We start from the raw sequence: 25,604 nt of genomic DNA on the forward strand, positions 1-25,604 counted from the left end.
TTATCTAGGTCATTATCCCTCATTGTTTCTGGACAATATTTGATAACCATTCCTTTGTATATAGTCTTGTATTAGTTTAGAACCTTCTTATTTAGACAAAAAGGGGGAGATGTAGTGGGTAGCCATTCCAGCTTGGATCTGGAAATTCCAACCCCCATTGAGACTCTGGCAACTGTCACGCCTACGAGGCGGGGCGAGGGGAGGCGCCTGGGGACCTGAGAGCTGGATGGGCCAGCCTCTCTCTGTGCGCTCTCGGTGCCGGGATGCTGAACGGTGGAGGTGAACTGTGCAGAGCTCCGGAGAACACACTGGACTGCGTTACACCTTCCCCAGACCCTGCGACCTACCCATTACTTAATTTGTGAGTTATGCCATTAAATAAATATCCTTTTAACTACGTGGAGTGGCCAAAATAATTTCTCCAATACTTGTGCAAAGAATTTGAGTTTGCTGTTGAGTAGAACTTTCTATGGGTGTCTGTTAGGTCATTTTGGTTGACGGTGTTCCATTTTGGAATGTATCTTTGAGGTTATCTATTGAGAAGACTGGCATTGTAGCAGGGAGCTGAGTAGAAAAGACCCACCCTCAGTCAGTGTGGGAGAGCACACCGCCTGACCAGCTGAGGAACCGGACAGAAACAAAGGTGTCTCCCTTTCTCTCTGTGTCTTCTGGAGCTCTGGCCTTTAGACTCTGGGACTTGCACTAGGAGCCTCTCTGATTTCCTTGTACTTAGCCTAGAGCTGGGCATTGTGACATCAGCTCCCACAGTTCTGGGGCCTTTGGGTTTTGAATTGCTTCTCTTTGCCCGGCATCTCCAATTTATAACTGGCTGGTTAATTGAGAGACTTCTCAGCCTCTCCAACCTCCTGGCCCACCTCCCCTGATAAAGCCCCACTGAATTCTCACCTTAGTCAATTTAGTGGCCATATAATATCTGGACAGAGGTGTTTTTAAGGTTCTGGACAGATGGACCAGTTTGCTGGCTGCTCTCTGTGAACTGGGCCATGGGAGGAGCTCTGGGGTTTTTTCTAAGTATGCACACTACTCTGTTGACACCCGGGGCTTTTCTTCCTTGTGCTCGGAGATTTCTATATTCCCCAGACTACGCCAGAGTTTTCAGGGCTCTGTGGCCATCCCCACTAGCCTTTACATTAAGCTTATGCTTAGTTTATTATTGTGCCCGTTATCCTCCACTTCCATCATCTATAAAGCTCAACAATTCCCTCTGAGTCTTTTTAACAAATGCCCTACAGGAAACAGCTTTTAGCCCTGAGGCATTTTAAATTAGATTAAATACAGGCTTCTAGGTGGGGCTTTCAGAAAGCCAACAGGCTGGGCTTCTCTTGGGGGCTTTTGACTTCTCCAGGCTCAGACAGAACTAGAAAGAGAGTGATGGCAACAAGGTGAGATGCGTGCTGTAAAGCTCACTATTTTTAGTGAGATTCTGTCATTCCGTCAAGTAAACCGTCGCTGGATGGATGGAAGCCTTTGACCAATGTCCAGAGTTCCGAGTTCCGGAAAGGTCGGATTTGGTTGTCGTCGTTATTTTCTCATCATTTTTGTAGAAGAAAGGGTTTTCATGATTTTTCCCCAACCATTTTTGCAGATGCCACCAGATTGCCTCCTCTTTCCCTACATGATGTAAACAAAACTACATATCAAAGCAGGCTCAACCAGCCGGTCCATTGAAGGAGGTGAGTTTACGTCATCAGTCAAATGCCACTGCCTTTCCTGACTGCCTTCCTTGGCCCCTCTCACACTGTGTCTGCGGTGATGTATCTGTACCCTCCTACACTCACCCCTGGAAGGCCACCAAACCTACAAGCTGTTAGTTGTCCAAAACCCCCACAGCTGGTTAAATGCTCTGAGGATCTAATGTGGGAGAATTCAGCAGACATTCAACAAGTTTACGGACAGTCCTCATTAGAGGCACTGGCTCCTGGCGATGAGAAGGCTCAGACTTTTCTATGACTGTCTGTGGTGTTGATGCCTCAGGGATGAGGATGAGATACAGTGCTGCACTGTGCACCGAGGAGGACTTTGGGGTCCACCTTTAACTCCCAGCTCACATGTCACAATTATTTTGCTACTTTGATGCACACGTGCTTTGCCTATCTATAAAGCATCGCTCCAGGGTAGCCCCAGGGCCCATCCCTTGCTTTCCTATTGAAGGTCTCCTTCCCAGTCCCTGCCACGAGTACCTTCTTTGAGAAAAATCTAGCCTGCCAGAAGACTGGCATTGATAAATTATTAACTGATTCTGCTGCACATCAATTTTAACCTATTTCTGTGGACTCTAACACCTGTTTGCATTTTTACTGAACCAAATCAAAGCTGGAGAGATGACCAAGGTAACCAGGACTCCCATTTCCCATTGGTGTTATCTTTTTGTTTTGTTTTATTTGGGTGTGTGTGCAAGCGTGAATGTATTTGTGTACACATGCATGTGTGTGTGTGTGTGTGTGTGTGTGTGTGTGTGTGTGTGTGTGTATGTACATGTGTGTATTGCATTTGTTTCATTTTGTATTTTGGGACTTCTGTAACCCAGAGTACCTTAAACTTGTTACAAAGGACAAACTGGCCAAAAACTGTCCTGCTTCTGTGTCTTAGCATCCTAAATGCTAGGCTGTCAGGTATGCACTGCTGTGCCCAGTCATACTGGCATTTTTAAATATAGCATTTCAAACTCATGCCAAAGGAACCCAGCTTCAGCATTTGTCCCCGGATGACCCATCTTCTTTCTCACTCTGGTGTGGATGTCACACCCATCTTCATCCCACACTGCATTATCTTGAAACATATTTCAGTTCTTGGGTAGTTTCATTTGTAAACATGCGGCAGATGCCTGCAGAAGACACAGGCCTGTTTTCTGGGAGCTCAGTTGATGACTAGTTGGAATATAAGAAGTTATACAGAACTGAAGTCTATGCCTGAGAACTTTGACTTCTTTATAAATCTCAAAATATCATCACAATTTAAAACATAAACACAAGGCTGAGTGTGGGGGCGCACACCTTTAATCTCAGTTCGCAGAGGCAGAGGCAGGTGGGTCCCTGTGAGTTCGAGTCCAGTGTGGGCTACATAGTGAGTTCCACGACAGCCAAAGCTACATAGTGAGACCCTGTCTCAAAAAAAAAAATGAAGTAAAATAAAAAACACAGCCATCATCCCAGGTTTTCTTGTGCCCCTTTGTGGTTGCCACGGGCTGCTTTATTTGCTAACAACACTTTGTAGAATTTTCTGTAACTAAAGACAGAGCACATGTACTCCATTTTAACTCATTGTAATTATCTTTGAGGTTTAGTCACGCTGCCATGCTTTTCCATAATGGCTTCTGTGTGACCAAGTGGCAATTTGCTAATCCATTGGCTGGCTGGGGCGCATTTGGGTGGTTTTCAGTTCTTGACAATACAGACAAAGTAGCTGTGGACGCTTGAGTACAATTCTGTGTAAATATGTGACTTCATTTCTTTGACAGGGTGGAGATTAGCAAGAGGAGAATGACAAAGTCACTTGCTGGACACCTTTTAAGCTTTTAAAAATTACATGTATGTATTTAGTGTGTGTAGATGGCTCCACAACGTGCATTTGGAGGTGAGAGGATGTCTTCTGGGTGTTGTCTGTCCTTCCACTACGTGGGTCCTAGAGAGGGATCTCAGGTGGACAGGCTTGGCAGCGGGCACCTTCACCTACTGAACCATCTCACTGGCCTTCCTTTTAACTTTTAAAAACTAAAAAAAAATGCTCTTTAAAGTGCTCATTCTGACTTCCAACCCCGGTAGCTGGGAATGGGAGTCGCTGCTGCTCCAGGTCTTTGCCGAGTCCCTGTAAGTCTCTTACGTGGCATCCATTGTGGTGGAACCGACCTTGCTTGTGGTTGTCATAGCAATTGCCTAGTGACTAACAGTGCTGGGGCCCCTTCCATGTGCCCGTTACCCAGCTCCAGTCACTCTCTGGTGAAGCGTCCCTTCAGATCTTTTGTCAGTCTCAAAAAGATCATGTGGTTTGTTTTCTTTAAATTACTTCTGGGTACCAGCCCTTGTTTATAGATGATGCTTTGCAAATATTTTCTCTCACTTCTGTGGCTTTCTCTTCTATTCTCCTAGGCATCTTTTGAAGAGTGAAAGTTTATTTTTCTGTTATAATGAAGCCCAGTCCAGGGGCTTTTTCTTATGTGCACGTGTGTTTGTGTGTGCAGGATCACGTGTGGGTAGGTGCATGTGTTTGTGTTGGTGCATGTGTGTGCTCACGCATGTAGAGTCCAGAGGACAATCTTTAGTGTTGTTCCTCAGACATGATTCACCTTGGCTTTGGAGAGAGTATGTCTTTCTTGGGACCTGAGACTTACTGATGAGCATAGGCTGGCTAGCCTGGGAGTCCCAGGCATCCACCTGTCTCGGCCTTCTTAGTCCTGGGTTATGAGCACGCCACCATGCGTGGCTTTCATTTAAAGCCCGAGTGCCAGGAGCTGAACTCACCTTCTCATGCTGACACAGCAAACACGTTACCGACCGACTGAGCCATCCCCCCCCACACACACACCAAGAGGTTTTCTTTAATGATTTATGCTTTATCTATTAAAAAATTAGCAGTCCAGTGCCAAATTCAAGGTCACTCAATTTTCTCTCTTATGTTTTCTTGTAGGAGTTTCAGGTTTGGGCTCTTTTATACCCATGGTGTGTTTTGAATTAATGTATCTCCATGGTGTAAAGCAAGGATTGAGGGTTTGTCCTTTTGTTGGCTGGAGTGGCCCAGCTCTCTCCAGCACCAGCTGTTGAAGACTGGACTTTCTACACTGGTTTTCTTGAAACCTTTGTCAAAAGGAAATTGACCATGTGAATGTAGGGCTGTCAATTCCCATTCTTTCATTGGTCTGTAGATCTGTTTTGGCTTCAATATCATCTGATAATTAAAGGGGGAAATAGAACTTTTTAATTAGCTTTAGATAAGAAATGCAGGCCTTAAAATGTTCCCAACCTGCCTCAAAATCTCTCTCCCTCATCCTGGGGGACCTTGCTCCCATTGAGACAGAGGAAGAGGTGGGACCCCGTCTCTCGCCTTGATGAGGATGAGAAGACATTATTTGAAGCTGACTCAAGGAAGGAGTCAGGAAGGGCAGCTTGAGTCACCCAGCAGCAAGCCAGTGATGCTAATTCCTTGGAGAGACCTAGAGATACTAAAAGGGACAGTGAGATGCACAGAGGAGTTCAAGTCTTTGAATGCTCACAATGACTAAGCGTGGAGTAGACAGTGGCTTACGTAACCCAAGTCAGTTAAGGTTGTTGGCCTTAAAACATGGAAGTCCTGAGTGCTTCCCTCCCATGCCCCTCTCTCCACTGAAAACAAAATCCTGTGTCCTGGTATGGGGGTGTAGGAGAAGGGCACATATTAAAATGGTGCCGAGGACAAAACTTGAAACGTTTCTTACAGAGTTCAACTGAGAGGCCGTTTCTGGCTTACGGGGGCTGGTAACCAGGGGTGCATATAAAAGAGAGGCTTCAGAAAGCCCCGCTGGGGACCAAGGTCATGCAGGGGGGGGGGGAAGACACCCAGGAGGTGTCAGAGAAGGGCCGGGTCTACAAGGCCTGGATCACAAAGACCATGATGTGCTCAATGGAGGCCAGCCTCGATGTCCAGTTGGAAAATGTCCTCAGAGGGAGGCGTTGCAGAGAAGACACTGGAGCAGTGAGGATGTGATCTGTTTGGCTTCCATGTTCTCTAGAGCAGCGGTTCTCAACTTCCGGCTGCCGAGACCCTTTAATATAGTTCCTCATGCTGCTCAGGCTGTAGTGACCCCCAACCATAAAGTTATTTCATTGCTACTTTCTAAGTGTAGTTTTGCTGCTGTTATGAATCCTAATGTAAATATCTAATATGCAGGATATCTGATATGTGACCCCTGTGGGGGTCATGACCCACAGGTTGAGAATTGCTGCTCTAGAGGAGCAGAACCAATAGAACACACACACACACACACACACACACACACACACACACACACACACACACACACACACATACACACACACACACACACACACACACCCTGAGGTGGTGGGTATTGATCAGATTGGCTCACACAATTAGGTTTGGGTAGTCCATCTGCAGGCTAGAATTCCAATAGCTGCACTGTCTGTGAGGCCAGGTTCCTCAGCAGTCCCAGCCTGGTGCTGAAGGCCTAGAGGACTCCTGGAGGGTCTAGTGGGTCCAAAGAAGCTGGACCCTGGTGGCCTGTCGTCAGTGATGGGTGGAGCAGCAGGGGAGATGCATTCGCCAACAGAGAGTGAAGGCAAGTGGCCAGAGACAGCTTTGCATTCAGACCTCTGGCCAGCTGCTGGGAGGAAGGGGCTGTCCACTGTGAGGAGGTCTTTCCTCTTCTGTTAATCCTTCCAGGAAATATCCCTGCAAACCCACCAAGCCGCATGTCTCTTAGTTGACCCCAGATCCAATCAAGTTGACAACCAAGATCAGCCCACAAAGCCCAGGTCACCGAAGACCTCATTAGTATATGGGGTGGAAAAACACTGGACTGGAGGGCCCCCAATCAATCACTTCTGTGAGCCCAGAGCACCCTGTCAAGCTGGAGCCATGTCTCAGCTGTGACTGAACCATGTCAGCGGGAGAAGGCAGCCATGCGACCCTGTAACACTTGGGCACTGTGCCCAATTTCCTGTTTCTTCCCCTGAAACAACCGACTTTTCATCAATTTAAGAAGATTAATTTTTTTCTTTCATCTTCTATTTTATCTCAGACCACCCATGATAAAAAACAAATCCATGTGAAACAGTGGAGAGTTGAGATTTCCTTAATTTCAGCAAAATTTGCAAAAGAAAAGAAAATTCCCTAAAACTGTTTACCAAACTCACCTTGCAAGATCCAGCAGGCTTTGGCCAGTGCTTGGTGGCTTTGGGGACTAGCTTGCACTTCATGAGTTGCCCTCTGCACAGATGATGGCAGGCAGTGTGCTCAGGACCTGTGACTGTCTCCTTTGGAAGAGCCACAAAATAGCCAGCTGATGAAAGGCTCCAAAACCCATGAAAAGACATTCACCATCATTGGCCATCAGGGAGACGCACGCCAAAGACACCGTGAGGTCCCACTGCACACAAACGCTGGTGTGGCTATAATAATAATTTTTTTAAAAGGTGGAGAATAATAAGAGTTGACAAAAATGTAGAGAAATTGTAACCTTTGTACATTAGTAGGAATGTAAAATAATGCAGTTGACTTGCATAGAAATCTAATGGCTCCTTGAGGACCTGAATTGTAGAGTTATCACATGAGCCTGCCATCCTACTCCCAAGGGAACTGAAAATATGCACACTACCGGAACCTGTTGGTGCATACTTACGACAACATTCTTCATAAAGCCAAAAAGTGGAAGCAAACCAAATGTCCCTTACAACATGTTTGTAATATGAGGAAGAGGTCCAGATCAAATGGCCACATGGTACATGATCCCACCCACGGTTGGGCACATTGCTTTCTGTATTATTTGTTCATAGCTTCAGTTGTCTATGGATTGTCTTCTTGGTGGATGTTAGGATCCTGCCCTTACTCCTGCACATGCACAGCTCGGGGTCTTGCATCTTACGTCATCGGGGACGCTGGCCATTATATACACGCAGCATGGTCACACAATCTGAGCCTTGAAAGTCAGATGCAGACCCACATTCTCTCCTCTCCGCTCTCTGCTCCCTGCTCTGCTCTGCTCCCCTCTTCCCCCACCCCACCATCTTTCTCTCTCACCAGGCCCCCTGCTTTTCCTCCTAATAAAGCTCTGAACACTGATACGTGTTCTGTCGTCACCGCAACCTTTCTGCTAGGTAACCAGCGCCGCCACCAGTGCCGATTATCATCCTTTCAGTGGATTCATAGACATTTTGGAGAGGGAAAGTGATTTTTGTTTCATTGAATCCCTGCTCCTCACCATCCACGGGGCCATAAGATAGCATACACATTAGATAGTCCATAAGTATCCAGTCGGGATTTTGTATCTCAAATGAGTTAAACCATTCAGAAAGGTAAAATAATAGTAACAGCCCACAAAAGAAGGTATCAGTGTGGTCCTTGCTCACTTCACGGTGGCTAGGGGACAAAGAGAAGAACACTGAAGGAGCAGGGCCAGGGCAGTCTTCCCGGAACATGCTGACCGTGATGTACTTCCTGAACTCCACCACGCCTGCATGTCCACCACCTCCCAATAACAATGCTTGGGTCGTGGGTCTGTCCGTGGGTTACGGCATGGATTACATCAGAACTTGTGTGAAGCAATGACTCTCAGTGATAGGATCCGCTAGCAGGGGACCATCGCTTCAAACAGGAGCCTTTGGATATGTCCTTCACTTCCAAACCATAATATTTCCGGTCCAGCTTCTGATCCCAGACCAAGTGCTGCCTATTGGAGGCATCTTTCCTAATGACTAAGCACTAAAGTCATAACCAAGATGTGGTTGGGTTTTGGGGTTTTTTGTTGTTGTTGTTGTTGTTGTTTGTTTGTTTTGTTTGCCATCTGAACTTCTGATTATCTTAGAGGAGGGATGAGCCAGCTCCAAGCCCCACTCCCTGGCTACAGAAAAGTAGGTGGGATTTCTACTCAGGCATTTGAAAAGGTTGCCTTCCCTTCGAGTCCCATTTGAAGACTTCCACTCAGGAGCTCTCTTGGGACAAATCAAGTCTCACTGTGGTAAAGGTAGGTGCTTGAGCCTTTCAGAGCCCGGGCAGGACAAGACACAGACGACCAAGGAATGCATTCCCTCTCTCCACTCAGCATCCACTCCCGGTCAAATCAGACAGGCACAGAACAGGTGCCACTGCTTAAATAAACTTTTCTTAAAAAAAAAAAAAAAAAAAAAAAAAAAAAAAAAAAAAAAAAAAAAAAGGCTGCCTAAGTGCTAATAAGAGCTGGTGGCATGGCTTCCAGGTACCAGTCTTTTTCTCTGAAGAAAGAAATTGGGCCTGGAGCCACAAAGAAGGACAACTGGCCCTTGGGAAGGCGGCCCTGGAGTAGGGAGAGCTCAGGGGCAGCTCTCCCAGGACCCACACAGCGGAGAAAGGTGCCCGGAGGCAGCACACGCACTGAGCACAGGGGTCCCTGAGAGGGTGGCAGGAAGTCCGCAGGAGGAGAAGGTGGCCTGGGGTAAAGTTACCATCCTCCACTGCTCCCTGGAAACCTGTCTTTCTGGCTTCCCTAGGGTCAGAGGGCAAGCTTCCCAGCAGGCTGTAGACTTTCAAGACTTGGCTTCTTTCCTCCTCTCTCCCCAGGGAAGGGCAGGGCAGGAAGTCTGAGAGACAACTGAGCTCCTGGGTCACTCAGAGAGTCCCCTTTCTCTGCCTGAAATGAACCTGCCGGGAGGGAATGAAAACCACTGCCTCATGCTCACATTCTTCCAGGGCTGAGGGTGCTGCTCAGGGCAGCCCAGGGATTTTCATTGGCTCTCACACTTGTAGCTACCAAATTTACATGTAATTAAAGACCCTGGTGCAGACCAAGTTTCCAAACGTTGGAATTGCCTAATTAGATGCAGGAGGCCTCCTCCTGAGATGGTATGAGTAGAGCAGGCTGGTATGAGGGAGGGCTTGCTCAGGGCAAAGCCTTCTGTGTAGCCAAGAGGCTGGGCATGGAAGTCCCAGGGCAGAGACTGGGCAGAGCCATGCTGTTCTGATCAGGTAAGGATGAAGATGGAGAGGCAGAGGAAGCTGTTACTACCCCAAGACAGAATAAAGAGAAGAAATGAATCCCAGTGGATCACTGAAAAAGGACACTAACAGGGATTGGTTAGTATTTGATTTTGATTTCCCCATTCCACACAAGACCCGGGTGAACTGCTATCCAAATGTTACTCCTTAGCTCAGAATAGTGCCGGATCCTTCCTTGAGAGTGGATTTTGGTGCAGATAAAACAGACGGGAAGAGTTGGGAGGGAGGGAAAGAGGGAAGGGGTGCTGCTCACACTGTGGCTGTCTGCAAAAGGTTTGTCATAAATGACATCACCTGGGTGCCTGCTCTGCACCCCTGGGACAGCCTGGACAAATGAACCTGGTGAGACAGGACCCCCAGCCCCAGCCCCCCCCTCCCCGGCTTCCAGCAGGCTGACAAAGAGCAAAGATTCTGCTGTCCTCACTGGGTCCAGCTGCTCTGCGACCAGTAAAGGACCTGGAGTATGCTAGGGGCTCCCTACAGGAACCAGCAATGCTGGCTGGACTTTAAGGAGATGGAGGGGTACTCAAAGGGAACCCCAGGTTCCCTGATGTAGGTAGGGTAGCAAATGAAGGAAAAAGGCTGTTTAGGAAGCCTGGCCAAGAGGTAATCCAGACAGCCCTGGCTGGGCTTCAGAAACAGGAGACATCCTTCTCCATAGTCTTCCTGCTCTGTGGACTGTGACAGCTGCCACAGACCAGGCTGGAGGTCACTGTCCAATTCATCTACTCCCTGTGTTGTGGAGGTCCCTGCTAGCAGGGAAATGAGAGGCAAAAACGAAACTCCGTTCAGCGTGACTTAGCTAGGCTGGCTAAAACTTCTGGAGTCTGATTCTCGGCAGTTTATTTCTAACACATTTAAACGGTAAAATTTGGGAAGAAAGTTTCCTCCTGACGATTGTCATAACAAAGCATAAGGCATGGCTACACTGAAACTCCTGTGCAAAGTACATGTCTTTTGCAAAGTACCTGTGACCTCTTCCACAAGAACGGGTTCTGTTGGCTGAGAAACAGTGCTCAGGGTAAGGGCCTAGGAAGGAAGGGTTTGTAAGAAGCATAAGAAAAGATTCTGTTGATGGAGGACCTCTTTCATAAGGAAGGGTTTATTCACTGAGAGACAAAGCTCAGGATAAGGACCTAAACAGTGCTCAGGGTAAGGGTCTAGGGAAGAAGGGTTTGTAATAGGCATTACCGCAAAGTCTTTTGCTAAGTACCTAAGACCCCTTCTTTCATAATGGTTCTGCCGGGTTCTGTTGACTGAGAAACAATGAATCTGGGGGGTTCCAGTGAGGGCTGGCTCCCAGAATAGCAAAAGATCACCAGGTTATTAGACGGCATCCACTCGAGCCTTCTGGGTGATCGGTGTCAATTTCTTCCATTGAGGAAGAGAGCCCACGTGTTGAACAGTTCCGTGTTCTCTGGTGCTGGCTGTGGGCCTGTGGACCCCGTGTCTTCCTACACTGTGCTCCATTTCACAGAGACCTTGTATCTCCCGGTAAGAATGCTTTCTGCAGGGGCTGGGAGACGGTTGAGTGGATACAGGGCTTGCTGTGTACGCCTGGGGAGTTTGGAGTCTCAGAACCCACACAAATGGCAGGTAATCACAGTGACCTGTAATTCCCGCACTCAGAAGGCAAGGACAAGGGATCCCTGGAGGAAGCTAGCTAGTTAGACAAAGTCGTATCTGAGAGCTCTGAGCTCAGCTCAAAGACCCCTCCTTAATGAATAAGGTGGAAAGTGTTGAGGGAGATTGCTGATGTCAACCTCAGGCTTCCATATGCACCCATGAGTATACATAATCCTACATATATTCAAACATCCAACACGCACCCCACACACCCACAGACCGAGAGAGAGAGAGAAAGAGAGAGAGAGAGAGAGAGAGAGAGAGAGAGAGAGAGAGAGAGAGAATGTTTCTCATTGCTGATCTCATGACCTTAGAGTCCAGGGCAGGAGAGATGGCCTCTAGCTGGCCCTGGAGGAGGATTTTGCAGATTGCATGCCTGGAAGCTGATTGCCATACACTTCCCCGGTTCTGTGCTGGGACCTGGATTCCTGCCAGCCCGTGTGGACATCCAGGAGCGTGACAGCTGGGTCAGCACCATGTAGTAACATGGCTGGAGGAAGCCAGGGGCAGTGGCAGCCTTCATGTGAATTTTTCATGTCAATGTTTTCAAGATGACGCAGTGAACCTAGCATTGTCTTTATGAGTCCCTCCTGTTTTGCAAGTCGATCCTTGGCCCTGACCTGTTTAGCTTTGTCAACTTGACATAGCTTAGAATCATTTGAGAAGGAACCCTCCTTTGAGGAATTGCCCGAATCACATCGGCCTGTGGGCATGCCAATGGGAGATTGTCTTGATGGTTAGTTGATGTAGGAGGGCCCAGGTCACCATGAGTGGTGTCATTCCCTAGGAAGCTGGTTGAGGATGATCTAAGAAAGCCAGCTAAGAATGAGCTTGTGAGTGATCCAGCGAGCACATTCCTCCATGATTTCTGCTTCAAGTTCCTGGCTGAGGTCCTGCCCTGATGGACTATGGCCCGGAAGTGTAAGCCAAATAATCCCTTTTCTCCCCTCAGCTGCTTTTGGTCAGAGCACAGCCCCCATGCATTTTCCATTCTTGAGGAAGGAACTTCTGTGAGCCCTTAAAATATGTCCCTGGCACCTCCGACAGGACAAACCCCAACCTGGTTCTCACTCCGTCTACACGGGTTTGAACACCTTTGGTCTTCACTAAAACTCACACTAAGGTTTAATTCCTTGGTTTGCAGTGTTGGGAGATGGGTGCTTGTGGGCAGACCCTCGTGAAACAGTGATTGATGGCTTTCTTGTGTGAAGGAATTCTTGTTGTCACAGGACTGGGGCAGTTAGTGACAGAGAAGGTTGTTATTAGGTAAAGTTGCCCCTCTGTGCCTATGCCTGCTTGTCCTGATTCCTCCCATGAGTCGAAGTTGCACAGAACCTTCCAGGGAAGCCAAACAGACACTGATGTCATGCATCTGGACTTCCCAGCCTTCAGAACCATGATCCCAAATAACAATGTCTTTCTTTACAAATTACCCAGTCTTGGGTAGTCTGTTATAGCCACAGAATGCAGACTGAAGCACCATCCATCAGGTAGTTGATTTTTTTTTAACTCTTTGGGGGCCTGCCAACCAGCTCCCAAATAAATACACACAGACTTATTTTTACTTACGAATGCCTGGCCTTAGCTTGGCTTGTTTCTAGCCAGCTTTTTAAAAATTATCCCATCTACCTTTTGCCTCTAGGCTTTTATCTTTCTCTATTCTCTATTCTTCTCCCCTTCTTACTCCAAGGCTGGCTATGTTGCTAGGTGGCTGGTCCCTGGTCTCCTCTTGCTTCCTTTTTTTTCTCCTCCATCGCTTCTTCTTACTTATTCTCTCTGCCTGCCAGCCCTGCCTATCCTTTCTCCTGCCTTGCTATTGGCTGTTCAGCTCTTTATTAGACCAATCAGGTGTTGTAGACAGGCACAGGCACACAGCTTCACAGAGTTAAACAAATGCAACATAAAAGAATGCAGCACGTTTTTGCATCACTAACCAAATGTTCCATAGCATACATGAATATAACACATCTTCAACTATATTCCAGAACAATCAGGCATTTATTAGGTGATGGGATCAGGTTGCACCCTTCCTTCTCGATCCTCACTCACCCAGACACAGCAGTGAAAACACTGAAGAAGAACAGCCTGAGAGGTAGACCAATCTTCTCTTGCTTCTTTCCATCGCTCCTCCTTTCAGATAAGCAAAGGCACTTCTGTGATTTGAGAGGATAAGGGGAACTTGTGAAGGACACACATTGGGTTGTCACCACTGTGCATCAGAAGACCCCACGGGCAATTCTTCTGACGTAGCAGTGTTCTGGCCAATGTTTCTTAGGCTGTTCTGTCCCAACGTCTTCTCACTTCCTTCATGTGTAAAGACGTAAAGATGAAGCTGAAGGTTACTCACATGGAGTAGCCGGTGGCCGAGACAGTCAGTCAAAACACAGGGTGTGGGCACTGAAAATCATTAAGGACACCTATGTGAAAGCCGCGTTTGTTTCTTGAACTCACACACATTGTACCTTACATTATTATTCTTTCATTTTTATTTTATTGTACTTTAATTTTAATTTGTGCTATGCCTGGAAATCTACTTGAAGTTTAAATGATCCATGAATGTCAAGGTGAATAGGTGACTAGTGAATAGGATGGAGTCCGTAAACGGCAGCCATGAGAATTTCTAGAAATTCCTTGAAATATTCTCCAGAAGACTTCAGGGAGAGACAGAGCATTTTCCGAGCCTAACGCATGGATAAGGTGGGCAAAATGTAAATAGGACCAGTTTTCTATTCTCCGGGGGGCTGACTGGAAAAAGAGTAACCATTAATTCTAAGCCTATGGGAATTATCAGTGAGCCACATTCAGGAGGTTGCAGAGAACAGGAAGGGTCCTCTGTAACAGAACACTGGCGTCTGAGTGGCCAATGAGGAGCCTGTCCTGTCCAGCAGGTCTTTCAGACATCAGGCTCAGAGACACTACTGTGTGTGAGAGGACTTCGCAGCTCTTCTGGCTGCAAATAGATGTGACTGGCTAGGTCTGTATCCAGGCTGCCATAGTAACAGAGGAGACTATGTACAGTGACCTCCAGCGCGAGGTCTTTTTTTTTTTTAAGTACACAGTGGGATCTCCTGTTACATTCTCCCACCCCAGTTCTAAAATAGTAAGATGTCGCGAGAATGTTCTCCCCTCTGGATTGCCTGGCTCCAGGCTGGCCTCTTCTCAGACCTGTGTTCTCTTGGTGGCCCTGGTGGAGGGACAGGGACTCGGGCTCAGCAGGCTGGATCTTGGGTGAGGACAGAAGAGAGAGGCCAGACAGCAGGCCGTCTAGCTGCCCTCCCTCTCTGCTGGCAGACCCGGCTGGGGCCTGCTGTCTGCTTTCCAGCTCTGTTTCTGCTGCTCGCTGGACACAGGCCATAGTGTTGCTCTGCGCTCTGTTATCTGGAACCGTCAAGTCCCTCGGCTCAGCCTGTCTCTAGCCCTGTGCCGTCCCATGGGGCTGTGTTTGCAGGCCTGGCCCCTCCTGGCTTGGGAAGCATGCCAGAGCAGAGGGGTTCAATACCCATAATACTCTTTGTGTGGGGCATGAGGGGCCATTGAAGGCTCTATTGGCGCTGACAAGCAGTACTCACTCTGTGGGAAGCCTTGAGTATGCAGAACCCGTGAGTAAGCAGAAAACAAAAGTTTATAAGTCATTGTGCCAATAGCTTCATCATCTATAAATTTATGATTCATGTGTGTACTATCTGTAATATACTCCTGTAGTCATGGACTTCTACATCCCCAGACTGAATTAATCACAATCAAACAAACAAAAATATTTGTTTTAATTGCATCTGCAAACAAGGTCAGATATTTTCCTAAATGATATTAACACAACATCTGAGTCATCTGGGAATTATTTAGATTTTATAGGATGGTGTGTGCAGGTCCGTTACAAATACTAAATGATTTTCTATAAGGGACTTGAGCACCTGAAGACTTGGACATCTGTGATGTGCTCCGGGAACCTGTCTCCTACAGGTGCCAAGGGCAGCTTCATATGCATATAGGCACATAGGTAATACTGTGTAGAACTGCATATCCCTGTTCACGATCTTATGCAGGGATGCATCTACATGTCTAAATGCGTGGGTGACTGAAATACACACAACTCAGAGACAAATGTAGTGGCCCAGCTAGAAACATACTGGGAAATTAGTGAGCAGCATGTGACTACAAGTAGCAACAGTCAGAGATGTTGGGTGGCTTTCATTTTCTCCTTTTACTTAGCTCAGTTTTCTAGTTTTCTGGAAACAGCACACATCCTGCAATAAAAATAAAGGGAAAGGGGCCAAGGCTATAGCTCAGTTAGCAGAGCACAGATTCACAGAGCCCTGTGTCTGTTCCCTAGCACCGCAGGAAGGGGACTTGTTGATATATGCCGGTAACCCCAGCACTCAGAGAGGGAAACAGGAGGGTCCCGTGGTGAAAAGGGCAGGTGGAGCCTGCCATCTGCTTCTATAGATTTATTTGTTTATGTTTGCTTGTGTATATTTGTGTATGTGCATATGTATACAAGTGCACATGGGAGATAGTCCAGCAGCCTTGGGTGTTACATTTCAAGAACCACTTTTTCAGGGGGTTTTGTCTATCTTTAGACAGAGCATTTAGTTGGCCTAGAATTTGCTGACTCTGCTAGGCTGACTGGCCAGCAAATGAAGTCCCAGGGATCCTCCTGCCTCTGCCTTCTTGGTTCTGGGATTACAAGTGAAGGCCACTGCACCAGGCTTTTCTTCCGGGAGATCTGTACTGATTGAGCTAATCTTCCAGGCTCTCTTCATCACGTGTTTAACTCTTGTTTTATACACAGACTCCAACCCTAGGCGGTTCCTCTGTACCCAAGAATCTGTGCAAAATCTGGGAGGCCCTTCCATCTTCTGCCCCTTCTAGATCTGCACGTCTCTCTTGTACAGTGACCTCTATCAAGTCCAGATGGAGAAAGCCTTTCCCTCTGCTCCTCTTCCTCTCTGCCCCCTTCAAGTCCCCTCCTTCTTTCTCTCTCACTGTCTCTGATATCCTGGGGTCTTCTTTACCAAAGACAGTACTCCAAGCAGAAAGCAGGCAAGAACTCTCCACACTTCAGGGTACATGAATGTCCCTGTCCCCAAGTCCATGCCAGCCTGGCTCTAAAGTGGATTGATGTGCAGGCCTGGGTTGCTCCTGGGGTGCTCTCTTCTCTGCCTGGGACCAGAGGAGAACCTCTGTCTCCATCCTCTGCTAAGTACCAGGCACCCGCTAGGAGCCCCATCCATGGGTTCCTTCACTGGATCCCTCAGCCAGGACACAGTGGCCCAGGCTGTCCTCTTGTCCCACAGGAGACATCGAAGAGTAAGCATTGCTCCATTCCTCTACCTACCAGAGCAGAACATAGAACTGATCTGTCTTGCAGAAATGACACAGGATCCTCTGCTTGGAGCCACATTGGCAGATGCTGAGGCTTTGGATTTTCCTAATGAGGCATTCTGTGCAGGAAGCAGAGCTGTCCATGAATTAGGACCAAGGACAGTGGAAGGCCTTTCTGGAATCCCACATCTGGGCTAACTCTTTTGCGGCCTCCTCCTTGGGGAAGGGGAGAGTGACAGCAGTTGTCTCGTGGGATGAGATTAATGAACAAGCGTGTGAGATTCTCAGCCAGAACAGGACAACAGCTGTTAATAAGAGTAGTGTTAACTGCGATGGCCTGGGGCCAGGCCCTCCACCTCTGGAAGTCTCTATTTCCTGCAAGAGAAGAAAATAAAAATAGCCTCTCTACATGATTGTTAGGTGGGTGGAGAGGAAAATCATATCCTGTAAATGATTGTTACCTAGAGTTGCAACCAATGAAATCTCCCTTCTGAAGCAGCTCCTGCTAGGCAGTTACAATCTTTCAAAGCGGAGCATTACTGGCCATTAGCATCCATCCATCCATATAAACAGACACACACACACACACACACACACACACACACACACACACACACACGTACACACACCCCCCCCTCTGAAAGGAAACATCTGGACTATCGTGTTTGAGGATGCACTCTCTGCCAGCTTGCTTGGATTGGTCTCCCACTTGTGAGCTGTGCAGCCCATTGTGGCCAGGAGAAAACACAGAGTAAGACATTCTGGAAACAAATTATGGGCACAGCCAGCAAGATGCCTTTGTGTGAATAGAGAAGGGAGCCCTTTCCCTGGACACAACTTGGAACGTGAGGTTGTGTTCATGTTGATTGTCAACGTAGTGGGATTTAGAATCACCTAGGAGACACACTATGGCCAGAGAAGTTTAACTGGGAAAGAAGGCCATCTTCAAAGTGGGCAGCACTCTTCCATGAACTGGGGTCCTAGAATGAATAAGAAGTGGACAGAGAAAAAAACAGAACCCAGCAGAGCTGCAGCATGCACCTCCTCGTTTCCCACTGCAGAAACAATATGGCCGGTTTCCTCACAGTCCTGCCACCATGCCTTGCCTGACGTAATGGACTGTAATCCCCAAACCACGAGCGGACACAAACCCTTCCTGTCTTAAATTGATTTCCGTGGGATATTTTGCCAAGTGACTAGAAAAGTAGCTAATACTGGTAGAAACTGGATCTGAACCCTTGCTCACCTGCCCCTGCACACCACAGCCTAGCTTACAAGGCCTTCCCATAGGCGGCAGATTCACATGCCTCTTGGGAATCCTGGGATATTAGTGGGGTGAGCCAGGTTGGTCAAGTGTGAGGTAGAAGGAAGGGTGGAAAGTACCACAGGTGGTTCGGTCAGGCTGGGACCCTCAAGAGAAGCTGGGACCAGCTTGGGAGCACTGCCAGATGCTGGTGATTTCACGAGCAACTAGAGGAATCTACATAGCTGTATGATGCTTTCCTGATTTAGAAAAAGCTATTACGCAGATCAGGAAAAATGCCCGTGGGTAAGTGGACTACCACGGCGGACACTGTGCCCTACGTAAAATTCAGTCAGAAGCAGACTTCCCACACGTGGAAGCAGAGACGCTCATCTCCTTCCATTCATTCTCCTTGGCTTCCTTTTCTGCCTGAGCCCCGAGGCTTGACCTGTGTGGGTCTCTCAGATCTCTGGGCCCGCCCTGTGTCCTGATGTAAATCCTCTTTTAAGGAAAACCCCTCCCTTCTTCCTTTTTTCCCGTCCCCCACGAGGCATACACATCTCCAATTTCCCTCCCTTTTCCTCTCTCTCTCTCTCTCTCTCTCTCTCTCTCTCTCTCTCTCTCTCTCTCCCCTCCCTCTCCCTAGCTCTCTATAATGAACTCTTTCCACGTGGATGCTGTGCCTGGGGTGTGAGTGACTTTCCAATGTGCCACACTGCAGCTCACGGAGGCATCTGCACAGTGTGGATGCTTCACCCACCGCGGGGCACCTTGGCCCAACCCGTCAAGGCCTCCCACACCGTATCATTGCAGTCCCCTCTCACAACTCTTGCCAACCTCTGTCGAACGGCCCTTCCCTGTCCCTGGCTGTGACCTCTTTCTTTTCCCAGATGCCACCAACTTCACCCTACAGCTAACCCTTCAGAACTTAGAAGGAAGAGTTGAGGAACAGCTCAAATGGTAGAGCTTGCCTAGCATGTATGAGGCCCTGGATCCCATCCCCAGCAGTGCAAAAAAAAAAAAAAAAAGAGGAAACAAACTTATTAGGAGTATCGCTTCCTCTTCTGAATTTCCGCGAATGTCTGGGCTGCTGTTTCCCAGAATCCCTGCCGCCATGAGGAAGATTTGACCCCAGGAATTTCTGGCACCCTGTGGTTGTTACCACTTCAGGGACACTTCCTTTTCCATCTGGTTAGTTTTGCTACTTGATACAACCTAGAATCACCAGGGAGAAAACCACAGTGGGGTATTATCGACATCAGGTTGGCCCGTTAGATGTGTCTGTGGAGAATTGTCTTTTAATTGACACGGGGAGACCCAGCCCACTGTGGGCAGCACCACTCCTTAGGCAGGGGTTCCTGACTGTGGAAGCGTGGGGAAACTGACCTGAATAGAAGCAAGCAAGAAACTGGGCCTGAATACGTCCTGTCTGCTTGAAGTTCCTGCCTTGACCTCCCCACAGTGGTGGACCTAACCTGGAGTTGGGGATTGAAATAAGTCCTTTCTCCTCTAAGATGCTTTTGTCAGGGTATGTTAGCACAGCAACAGAACTGAAAATGCTCTCACAGACTGGAGCTTCCTGGTGTCGCCAACACACGCACACTTTCCTAGTCCTTTGTAGTAGTGTTTGTCCTGTATACATCCAGTGGTCACCAGAAGCTTGATTATCAACTGGGGCTTCCCATTTATTTTTTTCCTGCTTCGTATCCCTGTAGTACTTGGACTGAGAGAGAGAGAGAGAGAGAGAGAGAGAGAGAGAGAGAGAGAGAGAGAGAGAGAGAGAGAGGAGAGAGAGGGAAGGAGAGAGAGGCCTTGTATGTTTCCTCTCTTTTGAGCACAGTTCTCACTCAAGAGAGGACTTCTCCAAAAGCAACTTGGTCCTCGGCAAGACCCCAGTCACCAGCCCTGAGACAGAGGATGACAGCCAAAGCCAACCTCCGGAGGTGACCAGCTACGTGCTCCCCCGGCGGGGATTTCCACGCATGCGCTCACACCTGTCCTCTCTGGTTTGGCCCATCACTTCTCCACTCTGTTTCCTTTGTCCCATGATCAGCGGGGGAACTATGACATTGTTGTTCAGTTCCTGATGGGTCTGTACAAGGCAGGACTTTCACCCTATAACTATTCTGTAGACAGTTCACATCCTGGGATGTTAAGGGTGTTACTAGATTTTTTTTTTTTAAGGTTCTTTGATGCACTAAGTTTCAAAAGTTTTAAACAAAGGTTCATTAGGATTCTCTGCTGCAGCACTTCTCAGAGCCTTGAATGCACTGTGGCTTTCTAACAGAGGGGCAGGTCACTCAGCACCTGTCAGCTCCTGGCAGATGTGACAGGCTGTATCCAAGAGGAGCCTTTAGGGAACCAGTGCTGAGGACTGCACCCTGGGAGATGGCACTCTACCCACATCCCAGCACCCCGAGGGATGCTGCCCATTGTGCTGCTGCCCCTTGGTGCTGGGCCCTCTCCCCTCCCCCTTCAGCTTGGCCGCCTTCCCTGTAATTGTGTTCCCATATGTGTCCCGTCTGGCTTGATACAACTCTGGTCACTGACCTCCAGAATATTCTAAGGCCTCGCAGAGGGTAGTGTCCTGAGATCACCTCCGTGGCTGGCAGCGATTCAGAATTGAGAAGTACGAAGGCTGCTGGTGAGGCTGCCGTGGCTGACCACACGTGTGCTCTCTTGTTGCCTGCGCTCCTGGCATGGCCAGGCAACCTGGGGGTGGGGGTGGGTGGGGGGCGGAATCTAAGGATCTGCTTGCTCTGGGTTTACACCAAAGGACAACAAGACACAATTTCACAATGGCTCCTAAAAGTCTGTATGGGTGGATGTTAGAATGCCAGCCCGTGATTTTAACTGCTGTTTTCTTTGATTCTAAGATGCCAACAATTGTACGACACACCATTGTTCTAGGGGCAACTTGTAGGGGAGGGATGTAAAGAAAGAAAGAAACCAGGCAGAGTGTAGGACACATTCTGATTTCAGAATAATAAAAATGGAAACAATTATGTGCTTCGATTGTGGAAATAGACTATTTCTACAGGTTGGGGCCAGCTTCCTCCTTATCATAAAGGAAGCTCAGAAGTGGGTTCCTGGCAAAGAAAGTGGGAGACCGGGGTGCTGAGCAGGTGTTTGACCTTAAAAAATAGTTATTGACCTATCACGTGATCCAGTTTGGTACAGTTAGGAAGGACTATGGTAGACATTCCATGCTTTCATCCTCTAGTGTATAGAGGGACTGTCTGGGTATATGTGGCAACTAGTTCTTTAAACTAACCCAGAGCCTCATTCTCACCCCACCACCAGGGAATCACTGCTAATTCATAAAAATGAGATAGGAACAGAAATGGAGTACATGTATTTTAAACTGACGGATGGAGAAGTCCCCTCTATGGCTTCACATCATTAAGATCTCATGTCTTCTTTATCCAAGTAATCTGACCCTTGCACCCATACCTCAAATTTTGTCACACTGCAAGATAGGCAGGTCCTTAACACTGGGTGGCAGTTCTTTCTAGATTAGAACCTTCCATCTCAGAGGGCAGCTGATTAAGACAGTGTTAGAGCTGAGACAACAGGATGGTCTAAGGCAGTTCTCAACTTGTGGGTCATGACCCCTTCACAGGGGTCACCTGAGACCACCAGAAAAAGCAACATTTATAGTATAATTCATAACAGTGGCAAAATTATAGTTACGAAGTAGCAACTAAAATAATTCTATGGCTGGGAGGCACCACAACATGAGGAACCATATTAAAGGGTCGCAGCATCAGGAAGGCTGAGAGCCATTGTTCTAAAGGGAGGTGAAGCTTTCCATACCACAGAGAAGCTTCAGGAAGTCCCTGAAACTGACTGAATATACTAGACCCCTCCCTCCCCAAGCTTATATAAACTGTAAGGACTGCCGAGAGACACACTCAGACAAGACAAGCTGCCGGAAGAGGCTCAGGCCAACTGAGCCACCTGGAAAGGACAATCTCCAACTCATTGAGCTGCTATAGGTTGTTTCCATCTTTTGTGAGCTGTCACTCATGCTGGGATAGGTTTGGTGATGCAGCTGTCTCTGGGTCATTTCTGCTCCTGTAAGTAATCTCAATGAAACTCATAGGTTCACCAAGTTGGACTTTGGTGATATCCACACTTCAGTACATCATCAGCTCCCTAGTTTAGTAGTTCCATACTTTACTACATCATCACTTCCCTACTTTAATAGTTCCATGCTTCAATACATCATCAGCTCCCTGTCTGGGACAAGTAGACGTTTGTTCTCATCTCCCCAGGAACAGTTTCATACGACAATTGAGCACATCTTGGTGTGTCAGTGCAGAAAAAAACTGTAATGGAGGAGAGTCCAAGGGGCACAGGAAGGACTGGGTGGCTTCAGTGAATTCTGGGAGGCGGGAACCTCTGTGGAAATGATGATCTATGATCTGGATCAGAGAGACAGGTGGAGCGGTGGGGCTGGAGACAACCGAGGAACAGAGAGAAGCCTGCTCCTGACTGCATGGGAAGAGAGCGGGATGCTGAGGAGATGAGGATGCAGAGAATCCACTGTCCTGTTGGTCTGTGTCATCTTCTTGCTGTGTGATTTTTTGGACCTTATTTTCAGCAAATTGGCCACAAGACTCTAAGTGGTGCCACGCACTGCCTACAAGTGTTCAAGTCATGACACAAATGTTCACAGGTGTCCTGTGGAACCCGCTCTCAAATGACTGAGCTCCCCTGTGGCTGACTTGAAAAGATGTGCTCCCCCACTCAGTCTTCTGGTGAGACGTCCACTTCGGCATGCTTATTGGAGTCAGTCTTGTTCAGCTCACGTTTGGGCAGTAGTTTTAGTGAGACTTCATGCCTGCAGGTTCTGATATCACTAGTAGTCACAATCTCACAGCAAACTCCCTGATCCTCTGCCTCTTCCAATCCTTCCGTCCCCTTCGACGATGTTCCCTGAGCTTTAGGTGCAGGAGGTTTTGAAGATGGATCCACTGAGACTGGGCCCCACAAACTCTGCACTTGGATTGGTTGTGGTTTTCGGTAATGGTCTCTGTCCGTTGTACAGGGAAGTTTCCTTGACTACCCAGTGCTAGAGAAAGTCATGGTGACTGGAGGAGAATCTACAACTCTAATTTACTAAAGCAGCACCATCCCTAGCAATAGTCTATAAACACTTGTCCTTATACCCACAGAGAAGTGTGGTCGGTATGTTTTATCACAGCAATAGAAAAAGAATTAAGACACCCCTGACCTCAACCCCTCAAACACTGGGATTACAGAGGTGTACTTTCCACACCGAGCACAGCCTCTCCCTCCCTCCCTCTACTCCTCCCTCCCTCCTCCCTCCTTTCTTCCTTTCACCTCCCCCACCCCAAATTATTCCTTTCTAGGTGACTGTGTCCTCCAGGAAGACTATCAGAGAAGAAGGGATGAGTCAGACAGAACCAGCCAGGGACCAGCATGGTCTCTGTGCACAGCATGGCGCTGTGGTACCCGTCGGTGCGCACAGACATATGTTATTACTGCTGTTTAGAAGGGGAAAGAAAGACGCAGAGAAGCTAAGAAAAGACCACACATGTTCAGGGACAAAGGAAGGGCACTACCCTGCAAACTGGCCCTTTCAACACTCGCAGATGTTCACGAACCTTAATGTCTCCTGTGCGTGTGGTGCCAATATCTGCCCACAGGCTTTGATTCCAGTGACCAAACCCAGAGAAAGAGGCAGCGACACGGTTTTCATTGCTGTCTTGAAAACGATCAGACATGCGGTCCTTTCACGTCCTCAACTTTGTACAGTCACGTTCCAGCAGCGACAGACAGTAAGTACAGCTGTCCTTTGGTGTCTCTAGTGGGGGTGGGCTCCAGGACACCGGAAACCATCGGACCCACAGACACTTAGCCCCTTACATAAAATGACCTCACATTTTCATCTGATCTGTGCACAGCTTCTGATCCCCAGTCTTCAGATCACAACTTCCTAAACCGTGGGTTGCAGCCCTCTGTGGGGATGTGTAACTGAATGTGTCCCACTTTCTCTGGCCAAAAGCAGCTTGAGAGAGGAAAGGATTTATTTGGCTTACACTTCCGGGTCACATTCCGTCACTGATGGAAGTCAGGGTGGGAACTGCAGACGGAAGCTAGTTAAGCTCGAGCCTCTGAGTGCGCCAATAAGCCGTGTTCTTCCACAGCCTTTGCTCTCGGGTCCTGCCTTGAGTTCCCACCTGCGGCCTGTTCGGATACAAGCTTGTGCACTCTGGCCCGCACCCACCGTCACGACCACACAGCAGCGATGAACAAAGCCTAAGCCCCGTGGCTCCGATGTGAGACTATTATACGGTGAGGACTACAGTGTTTCTAACATGCAGCCAACGCTTTTCGATCTCGTAGGAATAAAGTGCTATAACGATGGAAAATAAAGACATTTAATATTTTTTTTTCCACTGCCATTCCCCAGAACGTGTCGATTGGTGTAACTAATTTGTTGTTTTAGAACATTTGGTTTAAAAACTTGCTGTTTAAGTTGCTGACGTGCATTTTGTGAGGAACACTAGGTTGATTTCAGTTTGGGATTAGGACAAAATCTCCCACACTTTTGAGGTGATACTAGCTGCGTCCTTCTGCCATTCCATCAAATGTATTCATGTAAAGCCATGTTCTCGGCACTGAGAGTCACAAAACTGCGTCAATCGACCTGAACCAAGCATGTCAGGGGCTCTGTGTCCCACAGAAGGAAATGTTAAAGCCAAGATTTGGTTCTTTATGTAAAACTAAACAAGTATATCCATCCATTAATATGCAAATTTGCTTTAATCTTTAGTAAATAGTAAAATTACATGCCTATCACATGTTTTAAAATAAGGGGGTTTGTGATGGTTGTCAGCAAATGTTTTTGATTTGTGAGCCTTTTGTTTTGTGTTTTTAATAGGTAGCCCAGGCTGGCCTTGAGTTCATGATCCTCTTGCCTCTGCCTCTTCGGCCTACCTACCTGTGTGACTACCTCAACTGGCTTCTGTACCCATTTTATAGAGAAATCCCAGGTGATATAAAAAGCTCCTCAGACAGGAGGGAGTCCCTTTGTGTGATCTCTAGATCACTCACAGATGCTGTGAGGTGTGAATGAGGTGTGAATGCTCTGGGCCTTGCGGCAATGATGACTGTTTGGGAGCAAATGACAAAGGAAAAGCACTTCTCAGTACAGACTCAATATTTTGTTTTCTTCTGAGACAGAATCTTACACTGTAGCTCCAGCTGGCCTGGAACTTACTAGGCTAACCTATAACCTATGCTAATCCTCCCGCCTCAGCCTTCGAAGTGCTGGGGTTAAGACATATATATATAATTTTGGATCCATAGCTGGTTGAGTGCTCCAAGTGGAACCTACAATAAGAAGGGCTAACAGTCTGTCAAGGCAACAGCCTATCTTGCTGAAGGGACTGGGGTGGATGATTTTGTGAGTCTCCAGATGTTACAAAGCAAGGTAGAGAACACATTACAAGCAACACAAAGACCAGTGTGATCGGGTTTTGTGCAAACACAGAGACTTTGAAGGTGTTACAAATGAATGGATGTTTAAATGATCACATAAAGGTGTGTCTGTGTGTACATATGTTAAAAAGGAAAGGGGGAAAAAAGAAAACAGAGAACAACTAGCTACCCTGGAACTCAGAGAAAACTGCAAATAACTTCTCAAAGTAAAGATCAGATTGTGGATTCTCTGACCACAGTC

At 47.7% G+C, this 25,604-nt stretch overlaps 1 long non-coding RNA gene across 2 annotated transcripts; it reads left to right on the forward strand.

Annotated features, from left to right (window-relative positions):
- The first annotated feature begins 508 nt into the window (after nt 1-508).
- Nucleotides 509-24,271, forward strand: LOC119087891. 2 transcript variants are annotated; one of them, XR_005091401.1, is made up of 4 exons: nt 509-643; nt 1,607-1,694; nt 23,269-23,697; nt 24,067-24,271. It is a non-coding gene; the product is annotated as an uncharacterized LOC119087891 (long non-coding RNA). The 2 variants fall into 2 exon arrangements; XR_005091400.1 differs by lacking the exons at nt 23,269-23,697; nt 24,067-24,271 and adding an exon at nt 3,479-3,766.
- Nucleotides 24,272-25,604: the final 1,333 nt, after the last annotated feature.

The sequence above is a fragment of the Peromyscus leucopus genome, chromosome 4, assembly GCF_004664715.2.
Source record: "Peromyscus leucopus breed LL Stock chromosome 4, UCI_PerLeu_2.1, whole genome shotgun sequence".
Lineage (NCBI taxonomy): Eukaryota > Metazoa > Chordata > Mammalia > Rodentia > Cricetidae > Peromyscus > Peromyscus leucopus.